Source organism: Arachis ipaensis, chromosome B5 (assembly GCF_059453495.1).
Source record: "Arachis ipaensis isolate K30076 ecotype BB chromosome B5, ASM5945349v1, whole genome shotgun sequence".
NCBI classification, from domain to species: domain Eukaryota; kingdom Viridiplantae; phylum Streptophyta; class Magnoliopsida; order Fabales; family Fabaceae; genus Arachis; species Arachis ipaensis.
This window is the reverse complement of record NC_142440.1, coordinates 84318613-84324561: the sequence shown is the minus strand read 5'-3', so window position 1 is coordinate 84324561 and position 5949 is coordinate 84318613. Positions and strand designations below refer to the sequence as shown.

At 38.9% G+C, this 5949-nt stretch overlaps 1 non-coding gene across 1 annotated transcript; it reads right to left on the bottom strand.

The window, feature by feature from the left end:
- Nucleotides 1-5053: 5053 nt before the first annotated feature.
- Nucleotides 5054-5157, bottom strand: LOC148564806 (small nucleolar RNA R71). The gene has a single exon (XR_015884478.1). It is a non-coding gene; the product is annotated as a small nucleolar RNA R71 (small nucleolar RNA).
- Between the last annotated feature and the right edge of the window lie 792 nt (nucleotides 5158-5949).

Here is a 5949-nt window from a genome sequence, read left to right as displayed (position 1 = left end):
TTTTCTCTGCTTGTTGCTTTTGATTCTTGGTTGGCTTTTCAACTGCTTCATTCCCTTTTTTTTGAATTTTTGATTGTTCCTCCTTTGCTTGAGTTTGCTTTGAAGCTTCCTTGCTTGCCATTGCATCATCATCATCGGCTTCCTCTGTGTGTGTTAGCTGTTCCTCTTCTATTGGTCTTTTGCTGCTCTCTACTTGCTTCTTAGTAGTGTCATTGTTGCTCATCAATGTTCTCCCACTCCTTAATTGTATTGCCTTGCATTCTTCCTTAGGATTTGGGATTGTGTCGCTCGGCAGTGAGCTTGAAGGTCTCTCAACAGAAATCTGTTTGGAGATTTGCCCCATCTGTCTCTCTAGGCTCTTCAGGGAGGCTTCATGATTCTTGGTTGTCATTTCCTGGTGTTTCAACATTTTGTCTATCACGGCCTCCAAGTTAGTGATTCTCTGGGCTTCAGGTGATACTTGAGGTGGGTTATGAGATGTGGGTGGTGGATGGTAGGCATTTTGGTTGGTGGGTTGGTTATTGGATTGGTACTGGTTGGGGTTGGGGTAGTTGTTTTGAGTTTTTCTGTAGGGGTTCTGGTTAGTTTGCTGCTGGTTGTGGTTTTGGTTGCTTCTTGGGTTGTTTTGGTTTGAGTTTCTCTGCCATGGTTGTTGTTTTTGGGTGTGATTATCTCCCCATCTGAGGTTTGGGTGGTTCTTCCAGGATGGATTGTATGTATCACCATACACTTCATTTGGTCCTTGGTTGTGCATATACTGTACTTGCTCTTGTTGTTGTTCTTCTTGAGTTTCTTCATTCTGTCCCCATGTGGTTGATGGTTGGCTAGTGTTAACTGCTGCAACTTGGAGACTATCAATCCTCTTGGCCATTTGTTCAAATTATTGTTGAATTTGCTGCTGCATCATCTTGTTTTGAGCCAAGATTGAGTCTACTCCTTCTAGCTCCATTACTCCTCTTCTTTGTGATGGTTGGCGGTTTCTTTGATGAGCAAAGAAATATTGGTTGTTAGCCACCATATTAATGAGATTTTGAGCTTCCTCTGCAGTTTTCATGAGTTGCAAGGAACCTCTAGCTGAATGATCCAAAGCTTCTTGAGATTTCAATGTTAAGCCCTCATAGAAATTCTGCAGCTTATCCCACTCAGTGAACATTTCAGGAGGACATTTCCTGATTAGAGCCTTGTATCTCTCCCATGCCTCATGGATGGGTTCAGCCTCCATTTGTGTAAATGTTTGTACCTCAGTCTTCAACCTTATGATCCTTTGAGGTGGGTAAAATTTGGCAAGAAACTTGGTTACCAAATCATCCCAATTGTTGATGCTGTCTCTTGGAAAGGATTCCAACCATTGAGTGGCCTTGTCTCTGAGAGAAAATGGGAATAGCAATAGCTTGTAGCTGTCAGGAGGCACACCATTAGTTTTAACAGTGTTACAAATCCTCAAGAAGGTGGATAGGTGTTGGTTCGGATCTTCAAGTGGTCCTCCACCAAAAGAGCAATTGTTTTGAACCAAAGTAATGAGTTGTGGCTTTAGTTCAAAATTGTTTGCATTGACATTTGGAGTTAAGATGCTACTTCCACAATGTCTAGGATTTGCAAAAGTATAGGACGCTAAAACTCTCCACTGGGGTGGATTGTTATTGTTGTTGTCTGCTCCACCTGGTGGATTAGTTGAATGTTCCTCCATATCTTGGAATTCTTCTTCTGATTCCTCTTCTCCAACAATATTTTTCCCTCTTTCAGCTCTTCTTAACCTTCTAAGAGTTCTTTCGTCTTGTTCATGAAAGATGGGTGTATTTCTTCTTGTACCTGACATACAAATAGAACATAAGAAACACACAAACCAGTGACACTTCAATCTATTGCTAGAATGAAGTTTTAGTTAGCTTAAGCAAAAATTCAAACAGTTAGTGGGTTAATTGAAAATTAAAGGAACAGAAAATAAAAATGCTAGATCTAGATCACCACCTCACTTAATCATTGTCAATCTAATCAATCCCCGGCAGCGGCGCCAAAAACTTGATGGGATATTTTCGCGGAAAAACGAATTTCTCCAAAACACCCAAACTTAACCGGCAAGTGCACCGGGTCACATCAAGTAATAATAACTCACGGGAGTGAGGTCGATCCCACAGGGATTGAAGGATTGAGCAATTTTAGTTTAGTGGTTGATTTAGTCAAGCAAATCAAGATTTGGTTGAGAGATTTGTGATTTGCAGAATTTAAATTGCATAGAAAGTAAAGGGAATGGGTAATTGGCATGAAATTAAAGAGAACAGGAATTAAAGTGCTGAATCTTAAAGAACAAGAAATTAAATGGCAGAAACATAGAACGCAAGAAATGTAAATTGCAAAATCTTAAAGTGCAAGAAATGTAAATGGCTTGAATTGTAAAGGGAATGGGGAGTTGGATTTGCAGAAATTAAACAAGGAAATGTAAAATTGCAACAAGCAGATGAATAGAAGAACACTTGGATTGAATCAGATCTAGAAACAGAATTGTAAATGAGCATGAAAACAGTAAACAGGGAATGGGAAATGGGAAATCCGGATCTCAGGACCCAAGAGACTAGAAAACCAAGTCTAGATCTCAATGCCTTCCTAGATCCAACAAGAACAATTGCAAAGGAAATTGTAAATTGCAAAGAAAGTAGATAAAGAACAATTAACCGAAACTGAAATTCAATTAAGCAGAAAATTAAACAAGATTCCAAGGTGAGATTGAAACAGAATTTCTTCAATTCTCCACCCAAAATCCAAGACAAGAAAAGTAAAGAGTGCTGGGCAAGAACAAGGAAGAAGAGAGATCAATTCTCCTCCCAAATTCTCTTGAATTAAAACAACAATTCTAAGAATTGTAAAAGTGAGCTCTCAATCAAACCAGAAAAGAAAACTCTCTGAAAACTCAAAGGGCAGCCCCCTTAAAACTTAAATTCTAATCTATTTATACACTTTCTTCAAATGGTCTTCAAGCCTTCAATTGGGCCTTTGCTCTTGGTGGAATTGGGTTGAGAGAGGCCTTGGTTGATTGCTCTTGGAGTTTGGAGAAGAACCGAATTGAACCGGGTTTGAATCATGAAAGCTTGAGTAAAAGTTGGAGTAAAAGTTAGGGTCTAACTTTTGCTCCAACTTTTCACATCAGCACCCTTGTTTTGCTGATACCAACGTTGGGGCAAAAGTTAGGGGTCTAACTTTTGCTCCAACGTTGGCCTCCCCTTAGTTATTCATGGCGCCAACGTTAGCCAGAAAGTTAGGGGCTAACGTTGGCGCAAACTTTTGCTAGCCCAGGGAGTTTTTCAAGCGCCAACGTTAGCCAAAAAGTTAGGGGCTAACGTTGGTGCAAACTTTTGGTGCATCCAGGAAGTGTTTTTCATGCCAAAAGTTAGCCAAAAAGTTAGGGGCTAACTTTTGCTCCAGCTTTTGCTTCCTGGTTCATAATTAATTCAAGACTCAAGTCATTCCTCCTAGCCATTCCTTCTTGCATCAACCTTTCTCCGAGCTTTCTTCACCTATCATTAATCAACCAAACACATCAAAGCTATGCTCAAAATCATGAGATATTCATTCTTTCATAATATATGACAATTATAGCATAAAACCTCATGAAATAGCATGAATTCATACATGGTTGATTAAATCAAAGGAAACATGAAAATCTACCCAATTGGCTTGCTTTTGGCTCAAGAAAGTGCATAATTCAATTGAAAACAAAAGAAAAAGGCTAGTGAAACTAGGCTAAGATGACTTGTCATCAAGTACGAACGATGGCTGGTATGAACGACGACGAGCTCAACGACAACAACGGCCTCTTCTCCTCCTTCTGGTGGTGACACGACAACACAAAGGGAACGGCGCAGGGATGATCGGCGATACACGAAGCTCCTCTAGCGGCGACGGTGAGTGGGTAAGCGCGGCGACTGTTGTGCAGAACGGCGGTGCCAAGCTTCTTCCTTTCCTCCTCCCCTTCTCCGTGGCCCCTTCCCCTGCTTCCCCCTTTCTTTCTTTCTTTCATTTTTTCAGATTGTTTGCTGAAGGGAGAAAAGTGTTGTGGCTGAGAGTGAGGGGGCTACGGTTGGATTTTGTTCTTAGTGAATTATGGTTTGGTTAGAGGTAGGTTGGGAAACTTTAATAAAATTAGGATAATGGAATAATTAAAAACCAAATTTCAATCCAACAATAATAATGTATAAAAATACTATTGTTCATCAATTTTACAAATTATTTTTAATAAAGTGTTTAAATCAAAAAATTAGAAATAATATAATAAATTTCTCTACTTTCCAAAATAGCAGTATTAATATTTTTAAAATATTAATTATTTAGTCCAAATCATGTAAATTCTTATTATTTCATAACTACCAACTTTATAATTCAAATATAGAAAATAATCTAATAATCATAAAATTAGATTAAATTCTGATTTAAATAGCCAAACGTCATTATTTTTGAATTTCTAAAACTAAATCATAAACAGAAAAATGATCCTTATGTATAGAGTTTGGACAAAGCCTTAATTTATTTCAAATCTAATTAATCAAAATTGCCTTAAATTATTTCCAATAAAATAATTTTTGAAATTAAAATTGTAAACGAATATATGATTTGAGATTAGTTCAAAGTAGGACTTTTCAAAAGTCTTGGATATTACACTAGACGTTACAATGGAAGAAGACGTTCACAACCATGCTGGAGAAGGTGCTGGTAACCATGTTGGGCAGGAGAGAAGAGTTCTAGGCTCTTACATCAACCCAAACCCAGGAAATTGTGGAAGTTACATTCTAAAACCAACCATCCATGCCAATAAATTCGAGTTAAAGCCTCAACTCATCACTCTTGTCCAGAACAATAGTTCATTCGGAGGAAGTATCCAAGAAGACCCCAATCAACATTTAACCACATTCCTGAGAATCTGTGATAGAGTGAAGTCCAACGGTGTTAATCCTGACACCTATAGATTGCTTCTGTTTCCCTTTTATCTAAGGAGAGTTTGACAACTTGGGAAGATATGGTGAACAAGTTCTTAGCAAGGTTTTACCCTCCCCAAAGAGTTAACAAATTGAGGGCTGAGGTTCAAACATTCAGGCAACAAGATGGTGAAACTCTATATGAAGCATGGGAGAGATACAAGGAGCTGACAAGGAAGTGCCCACCTGACATGTTCAATGAATGGGTACAGCTATACATTTTCTATGAAGGTCTGTAACAATAGTCAAAGAAGGCCTTAGATCACTCTTCCGGAGGCTCTCTCAATAAGAAGAAGAACTTAGAGGAAGCCATTGATTTCATTGAAACAGTGGCTAATAATGAATACTTCTATGCCTCTGATAGAAGCACCAATAGAGGGGTGATGGAGCTGAATCACATAGATGCAATACTAGCTCAAAACAAGATGATTACTAAGCAATTGGCAGACCTCACCAAGCAAATGGAGAGAAATCAAGTTACAGCAATTAATACTCAACCACCAGTCCAAGAAGAGTTAAATGCAGAGGAAGGAGGTGATTGGGAGCAAGTCAACTATGTTGGAAACTCATCCAAACTCCAAGACTTATAACCCTGGATGGAAGAACCACCCAAACTTTGGGTGGAGAAATCAACAAAACCAGAGCCAAGACCAAAGACCTCACAACTCCAACCATTACAACAACTCCACTTATCAACAACCCAATCAAAGATCATACCAAGCCCTACACAAAAACTCTTACCAACCTTCATATCAAGCACCAAATAGTCATCCTCAGCATCCAATTTCCAATTCACCATCAGAGGATAGGCTATTATGCTTGGAGATCTATGCAAAGAGGTTCAAGACAACAAGGCATTCAAGGATGAAGTAAGGTCTAATATAAAGAACCAAGGAGACACCATCAAGAGGCTTAAATCTCAAGTAGGATACCTGTCTCAATAAATTCCAAAGTCCACTGACAGCTTCCCAAGTGATACTGAGAA